The sequence below is a fragment of the Hoplias malabaricus genome, unplaced genomic scaffold, assembly GCF_029633855.1.
Source record: "Hoplias malabaricus isolate fHopMal1 unplaced genomic scaffold, fHopMal1.hap1 scaffold_54, whole genome shotgun sequence".
In the NCBI taxonomy this organism is placed as follows: domain Eukaryota; kingdom Metazoa; phylum Chordata; class Actinopteri; order Characiformes; family Erythrinidae; genus Hoplias; species Hoplias malabaricus.
This window is the reverse complement of record NW_027101162.1, coordinates 260,034-276,751: the sequence shown is the minus strand read 5'-3', so window position 1 is coordinate 276,751 and position 16,718 is coordinate 260,034. Positions and strand designations below refer to the sequence as shown.

The following is a 16,718-nucleotide window of genomic DNA, read 5'->3' as shown; positions in this document are numbered from 1 at the left end:
TCCGTCACTGCCTTCAGCAGATTGCACTCTGGCATGCCAGCGCATCTGCAGGCAGGCACCTGGCCATGATATCCGGCAGTGGCGCGAGGGAAAAGAAAAGTCTTCTTCAAGCCGGATTTGAACCCACGACCTAAAGATCGCTTTATTAACAACTACAGTCCTCTGCTCTACCAACTGAGCTATCAAAGGTGCTAGCCTAAATAGTTGGACTGAAAACTGACAAGTGCATTTAGGACAGACTCGGATGCTCTCCTATGATTGTGGAACGAGTACATCTGGCAAAAGCCTAGCCCTAGCCCCTGAACTTAATCCTATCTCCTTCCTTTCAGACATGGCTGAAAACGGTGTCCCTGGTGGTCTAGTGGCTAGGATTCGGTGCTTTCACCGCCGCGGCCCGGGTTCGATTCCCGGTCAGCGAAGCGTGTGCTTTCTTGCACACCAAGTCCACTACAAGACTCTGGAAGCCCCCCACCCACATGCTGTGTAGGTTAAAGGAATGTAAAGCGTCCTCCTTCTGCTACTTCCTTTTTTGCCAAACTTCTAAACGACACGTTGCTGCCTCATTCACCACCTCCACACACCCACACCAGCGTGGCTTTATGCTTTCAAGTCTGCAAGTCTTTTAGGGAGGCAAGATAAAGTTTGAGAAATTTGAATGGAACAGTGTAAATGATCCGTCACTGCCTTCAGCATATTGCACTCTGGCATGCCAGCGCATCTGCAGGCAGGCACCTGGCCATGATATCCGGCAGTGGCGCGAGGGAAAAGAAAAGTCTTCTTCGAGCTGGATTTGAACCCGCGACCTAAGGATTGCCTTATTAACAACTACAGTCCTCCGCTCTACCAACTGAGCTATCAAAGGTGCTAGCCTAAAGAGTTGGACTGAAAACTGACAAGTGCATTTAGGACAGACTCGGATGCTCTCCTATGATTGTAGAACGAGTACATCTGGCAAAAGCCTAGCCCTAGCCCCTGAACTTAATCCTATCTCCTTCCTTTCAGACGTGGTTGAAAACAGTGTCCCTGGTGGTCTAGTGGCTAGGATTCGGTGCTCTCACCGCCGCGGCCCGGGTTCGATTCCCGGTCAGAGAAGCGTGTGCTTTCTTGCACACCAAGTCCACTACAAGACTCTGGAAGCCCCCCCCCCCCCCCCCACCCACATGCTGTGTAGGTTAAAGGAATGTAAAGCGTCCTCATTCTGCTACTTCCTTTTTTGCCAAACTTCTAAACGACACGTTGCTGCCTCATTCACCACCTCCACACACCCACGCCAGCGTGGCTTTATGCTTTCAAGTCTGCAAGTCTTTTAGGGAGGCAAGATAATGTTTGAGAAATTTGAATGGAACAGTGTAAATGATCCGTCACTGCCTTCAGCAGATTGCACTCTGGCATGCCAGCGCATCTGCAGGCAGGCACCTGGCCATGATATCCCGCAGTGGCGCGAGGGAAAAGAAAAGTCTTCTTCGAGCCGGATTTGAACCCGCAACCTAAGGATCGCCTTATTAACAACTACAGTCCTCTGCTCTACCAACTGAGCTATCAAAGGTGCTAGCCTAAAGAGTTGGACTGAAAACTGACAAGTGCATTTAGGACAGACTCGGATGCTCTCCTATGATTGTAGAACGAGTACATCTGGCAAAAGCCTAGCCCTAGCCCCTGAACTTAATCCTATCTCCTTCCTTTCAGACGGGGCTGAAAACGGTGTCCCTGGTGGTCTAGTGGCTAGGATTCGGCGCTCTCTCCGCCGCGGCCAGGGTTCGATTCCCGGACAGGGAAGCGTGTGCTTTCTTGCACACCAAGTCCACTACAAGACTCTGGAAGCCCCCCACCCACATGCTGTGTAGGTTAAAGGAATGTAAAGCGTCCTCCTTCTGCTACTTCCTTTTTTGCCAAACTTCTAAACGACACGTTGCTGCCTCATTCACCACCTCCACACACCCACACCAGCGTGGCTTTATGCTTTCAAGTCTGCAAGTCTTTTAGGGAGGCAAGATAAAGTTTGAGAAATTTGAATGGAACAGTGTAAATGATCCGTCACTGCCTTCAGCATATTGCACTCTGGCATGCCAGCGCATCTGCAGGCAGGCACCTGGCCATGATATCCGGCAGTGTCGCGAGGGAAAAGAAAAGTCTTCTTCGAGCTGGATTTGAACCCGCGACCTAAGGATTGCCTTATTAACAACTACAGTCCTCCGCTCTACCAACTGAGCTATCAAAGGTGCTAGCCTAAAGAGTTGGACTGAAAACTGACAAGTGCATTTAGGACAGACTCGGATGCTCTCCTATGATTGTAGAACGAGTACATCTGGCAAAAGCCTAGCCCTAGCCCCTGAACTTAATCCTATCTCCTTCCTTTCAGACGTGGTTGAAAACAGTGTCCCTGGTGGTCTAGTGGCTAGGATTCGGTGCTCTCACCGCCGCGGCCCGGGTTCGATTCCCGGTCAGAGAAGCGTGTGCTTTCTTGCACACCAAGTCCACTACAAGACTCTGGAAGCCCCCCCCCCCCCCCCACCCACATGCTGTGTAGGTTAAAGGAATGTAAAGCGTCCTCATTCTGCTACTTCCTTTTTTGCCAAACTTCTAAACGACACGTTGCTGCCTCATTCACCACCTCCACACACCCACGCCAGCGTGGCTTTATGCTTTCAAGTCTGCAAGTCTTTTAGGGAGGCAAGATAATGTTTGAGAAATTTGAATGGAACAGTGTAAATGATCCGTCACTGCCTTCAGCAGATTGCACTCTGGCATGCCAGCGCATCTGCAGGCAGGCACCTGGCCATGATATCCCGCAGTGGCGCGAGGGAAAAGAAAAGTCTTCTTCGAGCCGGATTTGAACCCGCAACCTAAGGATCGCCTTATTAACAACTACAGTCCTCTGCTCTACCAACTGAGCTATCAAAGGTGCTAGCCTAAAGAGTTGGACTGAAAACTGACAAGTGCATTTAGGACAGACTCGGATGCTCTCCTATGATTGTAGAACGAGTACATCTGGCAAAAGCCTAGCCCTAGCCCCTGAACTTAATCCTATCTCCTTCCTTTCAGACGTGGCTGAAAACGGTGTCCCTGGTGGTCTAGTGGCTAGGATTCGGCGCTCTCTCCGCCGCGGCCAGGGTTCGATTCCCGGACAGGGAAGCGTGTGCTTTCTTGCACACCAAGTCCACTACAAGACTCTGGAAGCCCCCCACCCACATGCTGTGTAGGTTAAAGGAATGTAAAGCGTCCTCCTTCTGCTACTTCCTTTTTTGCCAAACTTCTAAACGACACGTTGCTGCCTCATTCACCACCTCCACACACCCACACCAGCGTGGCTTTATGCTTTCAAGTCTGCAAGTCTTTTAGGGAGGCAAGATAATGTTTGAGAAATTTGAATGGAACAGTGTAAATGATCCGTCACTGCCTTCAGCAGATTGCACTCTGGCATGCCAGCGCATCTGCAGGCAGGCACCTGGCCATGATATCCCGCAGTGGCGCGAGGGAAAAGAAAAGTCTTCTTCGAGCCGGATTTGAACCCGCAACCTAAGGATCGCCTTATTAACAACTACAGTCCTCTGCTCTACCAACTGAGCTATCAAAGGTGCTAGCCTAAAGAGTTGGACTGAAAACTGACAAGTGCATTTAGGACAGACTCGGATGCTCTCCTATGATTGTAGAACGAGTACATCTGGCAAAAGCCTAGCCCTAGCCCCTGAACTTAATCCTATCTCCTTCCTTTCAGACGTGGCTGAAAACGGTGTCCCTGGTGGTCTAGTGGCTAGGATTCGGCGCTCTCACCGCCGCGGCCAGGGTTCGATTCCCGGTCAGGGAAGCGTGTGCTTTCTTGCACACCAAGTCCACTACAAGACTCTGGAAGCCCCCCACCCACATGCTGTGTAGGTTAAAGGAATGTAAAGCGTCCTCCTTCTGCTACTTCCTTTTTTGCCAAACTTCTAAACGACACGTTGCTGCCTCATTCACCACCTCCACACACCCACACCAGCGTGGCTTTATGCTTTCAAGTCTGCAAGTCTTTTAGGGAGGCAAGATAATGTTTGAGAAATTTGAATGGAACAGTGTAAATGATCCGTCACTGCCTTCAGCAGATTGCACTCTGGCATGCCAGCGCATCTGCAGGCAGGCACCTGGCCATGATATCCCGCAGTGGCGCGAGGGAAAAGAAAAGTCTTCTTTGAGCCGGATTTGAACCCGCGACCTAAGGATCGTCTTATTAACAACTACAGTCCGCTGCTCTACCAACTGAGCTATCAAAGGTGCTAGCCTAAAAAGTTGGACTGAAAACTGACAAGTGCATTTAGGACAGACTCGGATGCTCTCCTATGATTGTGGAACGAGTACATCTGGCAAAAGCCTAGCCCTAGCCCCTGAACTTAATCCTATCTCCTTCCTTTCAGACGTGGCTGAAAACGGTGTCCCTGGTGGTCTAGTGGCTAGGATTCGGCGCTCTCACCGCCGCGGCCCGGGTTCGATTCCCGGTCAGGGAAGCGTGTGCTTTCTTGCACACCAAGTCCACTACAAGACTCTGGAAACCCCCCACCCACATGCTGTGTAGGTTAAAGGAATGTAAAGCGTCCTCCTTCTGCTACTTCCTTTTTTGCCAAACTTCTAAACGACACGTTGCTGCCTCATTCACCACCTCCACACACCCACACCAGCGTGGCTTTATGCTTTCAAGTCTGCAAGTCTTTTAGGGAGGCAAGATAATGTTTGAGAAATTTGAATGGAACAGTGTAAATGATCCGTCACTGCCTTCAGCAGATTGCACTCTGGCATGCCAGCGCATCTGCAGGCAGGCACCTGGCCATGATATCCCGCAGTGGCGCGAGGGAAAAGAAAAGTCTTCTTTGAGCCGGATTTGAACCCGCGACCTAAGGATCGTCTTATTAACAACTACAGTCCGCTGCTCTACCAACTGAGCTATCAAAGGTGCTAGCCTAAAAAGTTGGACTGAAAACTGACAAGTGCATTTAGGACAGACTCGGATGCTCTCCTATGATTGTGGAACGAGTACATCTGGCAAAAGCCTAGCCCTAGCCCCTGAACTTAATCCTATCTCCTTCCTTTCAGACGTGGCTGAAAACGGTGTCCCTGGTGGTCTAGTGGCTAGGATTCGGCGCTCTCACCGCCGCGGCCCGGGTTCGATTCCCGGTCAGGGAAGCGTGTGCTTTCTTGCACACCAAGTCCACTACAAGACTCTGGAAACCCCCCACCCACATGCTGTGTAGGTTAAAGGAATGTAAAGCGTCCTCCTTCTGCTACTTCCTTTTTTGCCAAACTTCTAAACGACACGTTGCTGCCTCATTCACCACCTCCACACACCCACACCAGCGTGGCTTTATGCTTTCAAGTCTGCAAGTCTTTTAGGGAGGCAAGATAATGTTTGAGAAATTTGAATGGAACAGTGTAAATGATCCGTCACTGCCTTCAGCAGATTGCACTCTGGCATGCCAGCGCATCTGCAGGCAGGCACCTGGCCATGATATCCCGCAGTGGCGCGAGGGAAAAGAAAAGTCTTCTTTGAGCCGGATTTGAACCCGCGACCTAAGGATCGCCTTATTAACAACTACAGTCCTCTGCTCTACCAGCTGAGCTATCAAAGGTGCTAGCCTAAAAAGTTGGACTGAAAACTGACAAGTGCATTTAGGACAGACTCGGATGCTCTCGTATGATTGTGGAACGAGTACATCTGGCAAAAGCCTAGCCCTAGCCCCTGAACTTAATCCTATCTCCTTCCTTTCAGACGTGGCTGAAAACGGTGTCCCTGGTGGTCTAGTGGCTAGGATTCGGCGCTCTCTCCGCCGCGGCCAGGGTTCGATTCCCGGACAGGGAAGCGTGTGCTTTCTTGCACACCAAGTCCACTACAAGACTCTGGAAGCCCCCCACCCACATGCTGTGTAGGTTAAAGGAATGTAAAGCGTCCTCCTTCTGCTACTTCCTTTTTTGCCAAACTTCTAAACGACACGTTGCTGCCTCATTCACCACCTCCACACACCCACACCAGCGTGGCTTTATGCTTTCAAGTCTGCAAGTCTTTTAGGGAGGCAAGATAATGTTTGAGAAATTTGAATGGAACAGTGTAAATGATCCGTCACTGCCTTCAGCAGATTGCACTCTGGCATGCCAGCGCATCTGCAGGCAGGCACCTGGCCATGATATCCGGCAGTGGCGCGAGGGAAAAGAAAAGTCTTCTTCAAGCCGGATTTGAACCCACGACCTAAGGATCGCCTTATTAACAACTACAGTCTTCTGCTCTACCAACTGAGCTATCAAAGGTGCTAGCCTAAATAGTTGGACTGAAAACTGACAAGTGCATTTAGGACAGACTCGGATGCTCTCCTATGATTGTAGAACGAGTACATCTGGCAAAAGCCTAGCCCTAGCCCCTGAACTTAATCCTATCTCCTTCCTTTCAGACGTGGTTGAAAACGGTGTCCCTGGTGGTCTAGTGGCTAGGATTTGGTGCTCTCACCGCCGCGGCCCGGGTTCGATTCCCGGTCAGGGAAGCGCGTGCTTTCTTGCACACCAAGTCCACTACAAGACTCTGGAAGCCCCCCCCCCCCCCCCCCCCACCCACATGCTGTGTAGGTTAAAGGAATGTAAAGCGTCCTCCTTCTGCTACTTCCTTTTTTGCCAAACTTCTAAACGACACGTTGCTGCCTCATTCACCACCTCCACACACCCACACCAGCGTGGCTTTATGCTTTCAAGTCTGCAAGTCTTTTAGGGAGGCAAGATAATGTTTGAGAAATTTGAATGGAACAGTGTAAATGATCCGTCACTGCCTTCAGCAGATTGCACTCTGGCATGCCAGCGCATCTGCAGGCAGGCACCTGGCCATGATATCCGGCAGTGGCGCGAGGGAAAGGAAAAGTCTTCTTCAAGCCGGATTTGAACCCACGACCTAAGGATCGCCTTATTAACAACTACAGTCCTCTGCTCTACCAACTGAGCTATCAAAGGTGCTAGCCTAAATAGTTGGACTGAAAACTGACAAGTGCATTTAGGACAGACTCGGATGCTCTCCTATGATTGTAGAACGAGTACATCTGGCAAAAGCCTAGCCCTAGCCCCTGAACTTAATCCTATCTCCTTCCTTTCAGAGGTGGCTGAAAACGGTGTCCCTGGTGGTCTAGTGGCTAGGATTCGGCGCTCTCTCCGCCGCGGCCAGGGTTCGATTCCCGGACAGGGAAGCGTGTGCTTTCTTGCACACCAAGTCCACTACAAGACTCTGGAAGCCCCCCACCCACATGCTGTGTAGGTTAAAGGAATGTAAAGCGTCCTCCTTCTGCTACTTCCTTTTTTGCCAAACTTCTAAACGACACGTTGCTGCCTCATTCACCACCTCCACACACCCACACCAGCGTGGCTTTATGCTTTCAAGTCTGCAAGTCTTTTAGGGAGGCAAGATAATGTTTGAGAAATTTGAATGGAACAGTGTAAATGATCCGTCACTGCCTTCAGCAGATTGCACTCTGGCATGCCAGCGCATCTGCAGGCAGGCACCTGGCCATGATATCCCGCAGTGGCGCGAGGGAAAAGAAAAGTCTTCTTCGAGCCGGATTTGAACCCGCAACCTAAGGATCGCCTTATTAACAACTACAGTCCTCTGCTCTACCAACTGAGCTATCAAAGGTGCTAGCCTAAAGAGTTGGACTGAAAACTGACAAGTGCATTTAGGACAGACTCGGATGCTCTCCTATGATTGTAGAACGAGTACATCTGGCAAAAGCCTAGCCCTAGCCCCTGAACTTAATCCTATCTCCTTCCTTTCAGACGTGGCTGAAAACGGTGTCCCTGGTGGTCTAGTGGCTAGGATTCGGCGCTCTCACCGCCGCGGCCAGGGTTCGATTCCCGGTCAGGGAAGCGTGTGCTTTCTTGCACACCAAGTCCACTACAAGACTCTGGAAGCCCCCCACCCACATGCTGTGTAGGTTAAAGGAATGTAAAGCGTCCTCCTTCTGCTACTTCCTTTTTTGCCAAACTTCTAAACGACACGTTGCTGCCTCATTCACCACCTCCACACACCCACACCAGCGTGGCTTTATGCTTTCAAGTCTGCAAGTCTTTTAGGGAGGCAAGATAATGTTTGAGAAATTTGAATGGAACAGTGTAAATGATCCGTCACTGCCTTCAGCAGATTGCACTCTGGCATGCCAGCGCATCTGCAGGCAGGCACCTGGCCATGATATCCCGCAGTGGCGCGAGGGAAAAGAAAAGTCTTCTTTGAGCCGGATTTGAACCCGCGACCTAAGGATCGTCTTATTAACAACTACAGTCCGCTGCTCTACCAACTGAGCTATCAAAGGTGCTAGCCTAAAAAGTTGGACTGAAAACTGACAAGTGCATTTAGGACAGACTCGGATGCTCTCGTATGATTGTGGAACGAGTACATCTGGCAAAAGCCTAGCCCTAGCCCCTGAACTTAATCCTATCTCCTTCCTTTCAGACGTGGCTGAAAACGGTGTCCCTGGTGGTCTAGTGGCTAGGATTCGGCGCTCTCACCGCCGCGGCCCGGGTTCGATTCCCGGTCAGGGAAGCGTGTGCTTTCTTGCACACCAAGTCCACTACAAGACTCTGGAAACCCCCCACCCACATGCTGTGTAGGTTAAAGGAATGTAAAGCGTCCTCCTTCTGCTACTTCCTTTTTTGCCAAACTTCTAAACGACACGTTGCTGCCTCATTCACCACCTCCACACACCCACACCAGCGTGGCTTTATGCTTTCAAGTCTGCAAGTCTTTTAGGGAGGCAAGATAAAGTTTGAGAAATTTGAATGGAACAGTGTAAATTATCCGTCACTGCCTTCAGCATATTGCACTCTGGCATGCCAGCGCATCTGCAGGCAGGCACCTGGCCATGATATCCGGCAGTGGCGCGAGGGAAAAGAAAAGTCTTCTTCGAGCCGGATTTGAACCCGCGACCTAAGGATTGCCTTATTAACAACTACAGTCCTCCGCTCTACCAACTGAGCTATCAAAGGTGCTAGCCTAAAGAGTTGGACTGAAAACTGACAAGTGCATTTAGGACAGACTCGGATGCTCTCCTATGACTGTAGAACGAGTACATCTGGCAAAAGCCTAGCCCTAGCCCCTGAACTTAATCCTATCTCCTTCCTTTCAGACGTGGTTGAAAACGGTGTCCCTGGTGGTCTAGTGGCTAGGATTCGGTGCTCTCACCGCCGCGGCCCGGGTTTGATTCCCGGTCAGGGAAGCGCGTGCTTTCTTGCACACCAAGTCCACTACAACACTCTGGAAGCCCCCCCCCCCCCCCCCCCCACCCACATGCTGTGTAGGTTAAAGGAATGTAAAGCGTCCTCCTTCTGCTACTTCCTTTTTTGCCAAACTTCTAAACGACACGTTGCTGCCTCATTCACCACCTCCACACACCCACGCCAGCGTGGCTTTATGCTTTCAAGTCTGCAAGTCTTTTAGGGAGGCAAGATAATGTTTGAGAAATTTGAATGGAACAGTGTAAATGATCCGTCACTGCCTTCAGCAGATTGCACTCTGGCATGCCAGCGCATCTGCAGGCAGGCACCTGGCCATGATATCCCGCAGTGGCGCGAGGGAAAAGAAAAGTCTTCTTCGAGCCGGATTTGAACCCGCAACCTAAGGATCGCCTTATTAACAACTACAGTCCTCTGCTCTACCAACTGAGCTATCAAAGGTGCTAGCCTAAAGAGTTGGACTGAAAACTGACAAGTGCATTTAGGACAGACTCGGATGCTCTCCTATGATTGTAGAACGAGTACATCTGGCAAAAGCCTAGCCCTAGCCCCTGAACTTAATCCTATCTCCTTCCTTTCAGACATGGCTGAAAACGGTGTCCCTGGTGGTCTAGTGGCTAGGATTCGGCGCTCTCACCGCCGCAGCCCGGGTTCGATTCCCGGTCAGGGAAGCGTGTGCTTTCTTGCACACCAAGTCCACTACAAGACTCTGGAAGCCCCCCACCCACATGCTGTGTAGGTTAAAGGAATGTAAAGCGTCCTCCTTCTGCTACTTCCTTTTTTGCCAAACTTCTAAACGACACGTTGCTGCCTCATTCACCACCTCCACACACCCACGCCAGCGTGGCTTTATGCTTTCAAGTCTGCAAGTCTTTTAGGGAGGCAAGATAATGTTTGAGAAATTTGAATGGAACAGTGTAAATGATCCGTCACTGCCTTCAGCAGATTGCACTCTGGCATGCCAGCGCATCTGCAGGCAGGCACCTGGCCATGATATCCCGCAGTGGCGCGAGGGAAAAGAAAAGTCTTCTTCGAGCCGGATTTGAACCCGCAACCTAAGGATCGCCTTATTAACAACTACAGTCCTCTGCTCTACCAACTGAGCTATCAAAGGTGCTAGCCTAAAGAGTTGGACTGAAAACTGACAAGTGCATTTAGGACAGACTCGGATGCTCTCCTATGATTGTAGAACGAGTACATCTGGCAAAAGCCTAGCCCTAGCCCCTGAACTTAATCCTATCTCCTTCCTTTCAGACATGGCTGAAAACGGTGTCCCTGGTGGTCTAGTGGCTAGGATTCGGCGCTCTCACCGCCGCAGCCCGGGTTCGATTCCCGGTCAGGGAAGCGTGTGCTTTCTTGCACACCAAGTCCACTACAAGACTCTGGAAGCCCCCCACCCACATGCTGTGTAGGTTAAAGGAATGTAAAGCGTCCTCCTTCTGCTACTTCCTTTTTTGCCAAACTTCTAAACGACACGTTGCTGCCTCATTCACCACCTCCACACACCCACACCAGCGTGGCTTTATGCTTTCAAGTCTGCAAGTCTTTTAGGGAGGCAAGATAATGTTTGAGAAATTTGAATGGAACAGTGTAAATGATCCGTCACTGCCTTCAGCAGATTGCACTCTGGCATGCCAGCGCATCTGCAGGCAGGCACCTGGCCATGATATCCCGCAGTGGCGCGAGGGAAAAGAAAAGTCTTCTTTCAGCCGGATTTGAACCCGCGACCTAAGGATCGCCTTATTAACAACTACAGTCCGCTGCTCTACCAACTGAGCTATCAAAGGTGCTAGCCTAAAAAGTTGGACTGAAAACTGACAAGTGCATTTAGGACAGACTCGGATGCTCTCCTATGATTGTGGAACGAGTACATCTGGCAAAAGCCTAGCCCTAGCCCCTGAACTTAATCCTATCTCCTTCCTTTCAGACGTGGCTGAAAACGGTGTCCCTGGTGGTCTAGTGGCTAGGATTCGGCGCTCTCACCGCCGCGGCCCGGGTTCGATTCCCGGTCAGGGAAGCGTGTGCTTTCTTGCACACCAAGTCCACTACAAGACTCTGGAAACCCCCCACCCACATGCTGTGTAGGTTAAAGGAATGTAAAGCGTCCTCCTTCTGCTACTTCCTTTTTTGCCAAACTTCTAAACGACACGTTGCTGCCTCATTCACCACCTCCACACACCCACACCAGCGTGGCTTTATGCTTTCAAGTCTGCAAGTCTTTTAGGGAGGCAAGATAATGTTTGAGAAATTTGAATGGAACAGTGTAAATGATCCGTCACTGCCTTCAGCAGATTGCACTCTGGCATGCCAGCGCATCTGCAGGCAGGCACCTGGCCATGATATCCCGCAGTGGCGCGAGGGAAAAGAAAAGTCTTCTTTGAGCCGGATTTGAACCCGCGACCTAAGGATCGCCTTATTAACAACTACAGTCCTCTGCTCTACCAGCTGAGCTATCAAAGGTGCTAGCCTAAAAAGTTGGACTGAAAACTGACAAGTGCATTTAGGACAGACTCGGATGCTCTCGTATGATTGTGGAACGAGTACATCTGGCAAAAGCCTAGCCCTAGCCCCTGAACTTAATCCTATCTCCTTCCTTTCAGACGTGGCTGAAAATGGTGTCCCTGGTGGTCTAGTGGCTAGGATTCGGCGCTCTCACCGCCGCGGCCCGGGTTCGATTCCCGGTCAGGGAAGCGTGTGCTTTCTTGCACACCAAGTCCACTACAAGACTCTGGAAGCCCCCCACCCACATGCTGTGTAGGTTAAAGGAATGTAAAGCGTCCTCCTTCTGCTACTTCCTTTTTTGCCAAACTTCTAAACGACACGTTGCTGCCTCATTCACCACCTCCACACACCCACACCAGCGTGGCTTTATGCTTTCAAGTCTGCAAGTCTTTTAGGGAGGCAAGATAAAGTTTGAGAAATTTGAATGGAACAGTGTAAATTATCCGTCACTGCCTTCAGCATATTGCACTCTGGCATGCCAGCGCATCTGCAGGCAGGCACCTGGCCATGATATCCGGCAGTGGCGCGAGGGAAAAGAAAAGTCTTCTTCGAGCCGGATTTGAACCCGCGACCTAAGGATTGCCTTATTAACAACTACAGTCCTCCGCTCTACCAACTGAGCTATCAAAGGTGCTAGCCTAAAGAGTTGGACTGAAAACTGACAAGTGCATTTAGGACAGACTCGGATGCTCTCCTATGACTGTAGAACGAGTACATCTGGCAAAAGCCTAGCCCTAGCCCCTGAACTTAATCCTATCTCCTTCCTTTCAGACGTGGTTGAAAACGGTGTCCCTGGTGGTCTAGTGGCTAGGATTCGGTGCTCTCACCGCCGCGGCCCGGGTTTGATTCCCGGTCAGGGAAGCGCGTGCTTTCTTGCACACCAAGTCCACTACAACACTCTGGAAGCCCCCCCCCCCCCCCCCCCCCACCCACATGCTGTGTAGGTTAAAGGAATGTAAAGCGTCCTCCTTCTGCTACTTCCTTTTTTGCCAAACTTCTAAACGACACGTTGCTGCCTCATTCACCACCTCCACACACCCACGCCAGCGTGGCTTTATGCTTTCAAGTCTGCAAGTCTTTTAGGGAGGCAAGATAATGTTTGAGAAATTTGAATGGAACAGTGTAAATGATCCGTCACTGCCTTCAGCAGATTGCACTCTGGCATGCCAGCGCATCTGCAGGCAGGCACCTGGCCATGATATCCCGCAGTCGCGCGAGGGAAAAGAAAAGTCTTCTTCGAGCCGGATTTGAACCCGCAACCTAAGGATCGCCTTATTAACAACTACAGTCCTCTGCTCTACCAACTGAGCTATCAAAGGTGCTAGCCTAAAGAGTTGGACTGAAAACTGACAAGTGCATTTAGGACAGACTCGGATGCTCTCCTATGATTGTAGAACGAGTACATCTGGCAAAAGCCTAGCCCTAGCCCCTGAACTTAATCCTATCTCCTTCCTTTCAGACATGGCTGAAAACGGTGTCCCTGGTGGTCTAGTGGCTAGGATTCGGCGCTCTCACCGCCGCAGCCCGGGTTCGATTCCCGGTCAGGGAAGCGTGTGCTTTCTTGCACACCAAGTCCACTACAAGACTCTGGAAGCCCCCCACCCACATGCTGTGTAGGTTAAAGGAATGTAAAGCGTCCTCCTTCTGCTACTTCCTTTTTTGCCAAACTTCTAAACGACACGTTGCTGCCTCATTCACCACCTCCACACACCCACGCCAGCGTGGCTTTATGCTTTCAAGTCTGCAAGTCTTTTAGGGAGGCAAGATAATGTTTGAGAAATTTGAATGGAACAGTGTAAATGATCCGTCACTGCCTTCAGCAGATTGCACTCTGGCATGCCAGCGCATCTGCAGGCAGGCACCTGGCCATGATATCCCGCAGTGGCGCGAGGGAAAAGAAAAGTCTTCTTCGAGCCGGATTTGAACCCGCAACCTAAGGATCGCCTTATTAACAACTACAGTCCTCTGCTCTACCAACTGAGCTATCAAAGGTGCTAGCCTAAAGAGTTGGACTGAAAACTGACAAGTGCATTTAGGACAGACTCGGATGCTCTCCTATGATTGTAGAACGAGTACATCTGGCAAAAGCCTAGCCCTAGCCCCTGAACTTAATCCTATCTCCTTCCTTTCAGACATGGCTGAAAACGGTGTCCCTGGTGGTCTAGTGGCTAGGATTCGGCGCTCTCACCGCCGCAGCCCGGGTTCGATTCCCGGTCAGGGAAGCGTGTGCTTTCTTGCACACCAAGTCCACTACAAGACTCTGGAAGCCCCCCACCCACATGCTGTGTAGGTTAAAGGAATGTAAAGCGTCCTCCTTCTGCTACTTCCTTTTTTGCCAAACTTCTAAACGACACGTTGCTGCCTCATTCACCACCTCCACACACCCACACCAGCGTGGCTTTATGCTTTCAAGTCTGCAAGTCTTTTAGGGAGGCAAGATAATGTTTGAGAAATTTGAATGGAACAGTGTAAATGATCCGTCACTGCCTTCAGCAGATTGCACTCTGGCATGCCAGCGCATCTGCAGGCAGGCACCTGGCCATGATATCCCGCAGTGGCGCGAGGGAAAAGAAAAGTCTTCTTTCAGCCGGATTTGAACCCGCGACCTAAGGATCGCCTTATTAACAACTACAGTCCGCTGCTCTACCAACTGAGCTATCAAAGGTGCTAGCCTAAAAAGTTGGACTGAAAACTGACAAGTGCATTTAGGACAGACTCGGATGCTCTCCTATGATTGTGGAACGAGTACATCTGGCAAAAGCCTAGCCCTAGCCCCTGAACTTAATCCTATCTCCTTCCTTTCAGACGTGGCTGAAAACGGTGTCCCTGGTGGTCTAGTGGCTAGGATTCGGCGCTCTCACCGCCGCGGCCCGGGTTCGATTCCCGGTCAGGGAAGCGTGTGCTTTCTTGCACACCAAGTCCACTACAAGACTCTGGAAACCCCCCACCCACATGCTGTGTAGGTTAAAGGAATGTAAAGCGTCCTCCTTCTGCTACTTCCTTTTTTGCCAAACTTCTAAACGACACGTTGCTGCCTCATTCACCACCTCCACACACCCACACCAGCGTGGCTTTATGCTTTCAAGTCTGCAAGTCTTTTAGGGAGGCAAGATAATGTTTGAGAAATTTGAATGGAACAGTGTAAATGATCCGTCACTGCCTTCAGCAGATTGCACTCTGGCATGCCAGCGCATCTGCAGGCAGGCACCTGGCCATGATATCCCGCAGTGGCGCGAGGGAAAAGAAAAGTCTTCTTTGAGCCGGATTTGAACCCGCGACCTAAGGATCGCCTTATTAACAACTACAGTCCTCTGCTCTACCAGCTGAGCTATCAAAGGTGCTAGCCTAAAAAGTTGGACTGAAAACTGACAAGTGCATTTAGGACAGACTCGGATGCTCTCGTATGATTGTGGAACGAGTACATCTGGCAAAAGCCTAGCCCTAGCCCCTGAACTTAATCCTATCTCCTTCCTTTCAGACGTGGCTGAAAATGGTGTCCCTGGTGGTCTAGTGGCTAGGATTCGGCGCTCTCACCGCCGCGGCCCGGGTTCGATTCCCGGTCAGGGAAGCGTGTGCTTTCTTGCACACCAAGTCCACTACAAGACTCTGGAAGCCCCCCACCCACATGCTGTGTAGGTTAAAGGAATGTAAAGCGTCCTCCTTCTGCTACTTCCTTTTTTGCCAAACTTCTAAACGACACGTTGCTGCCTCATTCACCACCTCCACACACCCACACCAGCGTGGCTTTATGCTTTCAAGTCTGCAAGTCTTTTAGGGAGGCAAGATAAAGTTTGAGAAATTTGAATGGAACAGTGTAAATTATCCGTCACTGCCTTCAGCATATTGCACTCTGGCATGCCAGCGCATCTGCAGGCAGGCACCTGGCCATGATATCCGGCAGTGGCGCGAGGGAAAAGAAAAGTCTTCTTCGAGCCGGATTTGAACCCGCGACCTAAGGATTGCCTTATTAACAACTACAGTCCTCCGCTCTACCAACTGAGCTATCAAAGGTGCTAGCCTAAAGAGTTGGACTGAAAACTGACAAGTGCATTTAGGACAGACTCGGATGCTCTCCTATGACTGTAGAACGAGTACATCTGGCAAAAGCCTAGCCCTAGCCCCTGAACTTAATCCTATCTCCTTCCTTTCAGACGTGGTTGAAAACGGTGTCCCTGGTGGTCTAGTGGCTAGGATTCGGTGCTCTCACCGCCGCGGCCCGGGTTCGATTCCCGGTCAGGGAAGCGCGTGCTTTCTTGCACACCAAGTCCACTACAAGACTCTGGAAGCCCCCCCCCCCCCCCACCCACATGCTGTGTAGGTTAAAGGAATGTAAAGCGTCCTCCTTCTGCTACTTCCTTTTTTGCCAAACTTCTAAACGACACGTTGCTGCCTCATTCACCAACTCCACACACCCACGCCAGCGTGGCTTTATGCTTTCAAGTCTGCAAGTCTTTTAGGGAGGCAAGATAATGTTTGAGAAATTTGAATGGAACAGTGTAAATGATCCGTCACTGCCTTCAGCAGATTGCACTCTGGCATGCCAGCGCATCTGCAGGCAGGCACCTGGCCATGATATCCCGCAGTGGCGCGAGGGAAAAGAAAAGTCTTCTTCGAGCCGGATTTGAACCCGCAACCTAAGGATCGCCTTATTAACAACTACAGTCCTCTGCTCTACCAACTGAGCTATCAAAGGTGCTAGCCTAAAGAGTTGGACTGAAAACTGACAAGTGCATTTAGGACAGACTCGGATGCTCTCCTATGATTGTAGAACGAGTACATCTGGCAAAAGCCTAGCCCTAGCCCCTGAACTTAATCCTATCTCCTTCCTTTCAGACATGGCTGAAAACGGTGTCCCTGGTGGTCTAGTGGCTAGGATTCGGCGCTCTCACCGCCGCAGCCCGGGTTCGATTCCCGGTCAGGGAAGCGTGTGCTTTCTTGCACACCAAGTCCACTACAAGACTCTGGAAGCCCCCCACCCACATGCTGTGTAGGTTAAA

The 16,718-nt window shown here is 50.7% G+C and overlaps 9 non-coding genes across 9 annotated transcripts; all 9 read left to right on the top strand.

The window, feature by feature from the left end:
• The first annotated feature begins 347 nt into the window (after positions 1–347).
• trnae-uuc (transfer RNA glutamic acid (anticodon UUC)) lies at positions 348–419 on the top strand. The gene has a single exon. It is a non-coding gene; the product is annotated as a tRNA-Glu (tRNA).
• Positions 420–4,406: 3,987 nt separating this feature from the next.
• On the top strand, positions 4,407–4,478 carry trnae-cuc (transfer RNA glutamic acid (anticodon CUC)). The gene has a single exon. It is a non-coding gene; the product is annotated as a tRNA-Glu (tRNA).
• A 601-nt stretch (positions 4,479–5,079) lies between these two features.
• trnae-cuc (transfer RNA glutamic acid (anticodon CUC)) lies at positions 5,080–5,151 on the top strand. Its single transcript has one exon. It is a non-coding gene; the product is annotated as a tRNA-Glu (tRNA).
• Positions 5,152–8,458: 3,307 nt separating this feature from the next.
• trnae-cuc (transfer RNA glutamic acid (anticodon CUC)) lies at positions 8,459–8,530 on the top strand. Its single transcript has one exon. It is a non-coding gene; the product is annotated as a tRNA-Glu (tRNA).
• A 2,634-nt stretch (positions 8,531–11,164) lies between these two features.
• trnae-cuc (transfer RNA glutamic acid (anticodon CUC)) lies at positions 11,165–11,236 on the top strand. The gene has a single exon. It is a non-coding gene; the product is annotated as a tRNA-Glu (tRNA).
• Positions 11,237–11,837: 601 nt separating this feature from the next.
• trnae-cuc (transfer RNA glutamic acid (anticodon CUC)) lies at positions 11,838–11,909 on the top strand. Its single transcript has one exon. It is a non-coding gene; the product is annotated as a tRNA-Glu (tRNA).
• Positions 11,910–14,544: 2,635 nt separating this feature from the next.
• trnae-cuc (transfer RNA glutamic acid (anticodon CUC)) lies at positions 14,545–14,616 on the top strand. Its single transcript has one exon. It is a non-coding gene; the product is annotated as a tRNA-Glu (tRNA).
• Positions 14,617–15,217: 601 nt separating this feature from the next.
• trnae-cuc (transfer RNA glutamic acid (anticodon CUC)) lies at positions 15,218–15,289 on the top strand. The gene has a single exon. It is a non-coding gene; the product is annotated as a tRNA-Glu (tRNA).
• A 601-nt stretch (positions 15,290–15,890) lies between these two features.
• Positions 15,891–15,962, top strand: trnae-cuc (transfer RNA glutamic acid (anticodon CUC)). The gene has a single exon. It is a non-coding gene; the product is annotated as a tRNA-Glu (tRNA).
• Positions 15,963–16,718: the final 756 nt, after the last annotated feature.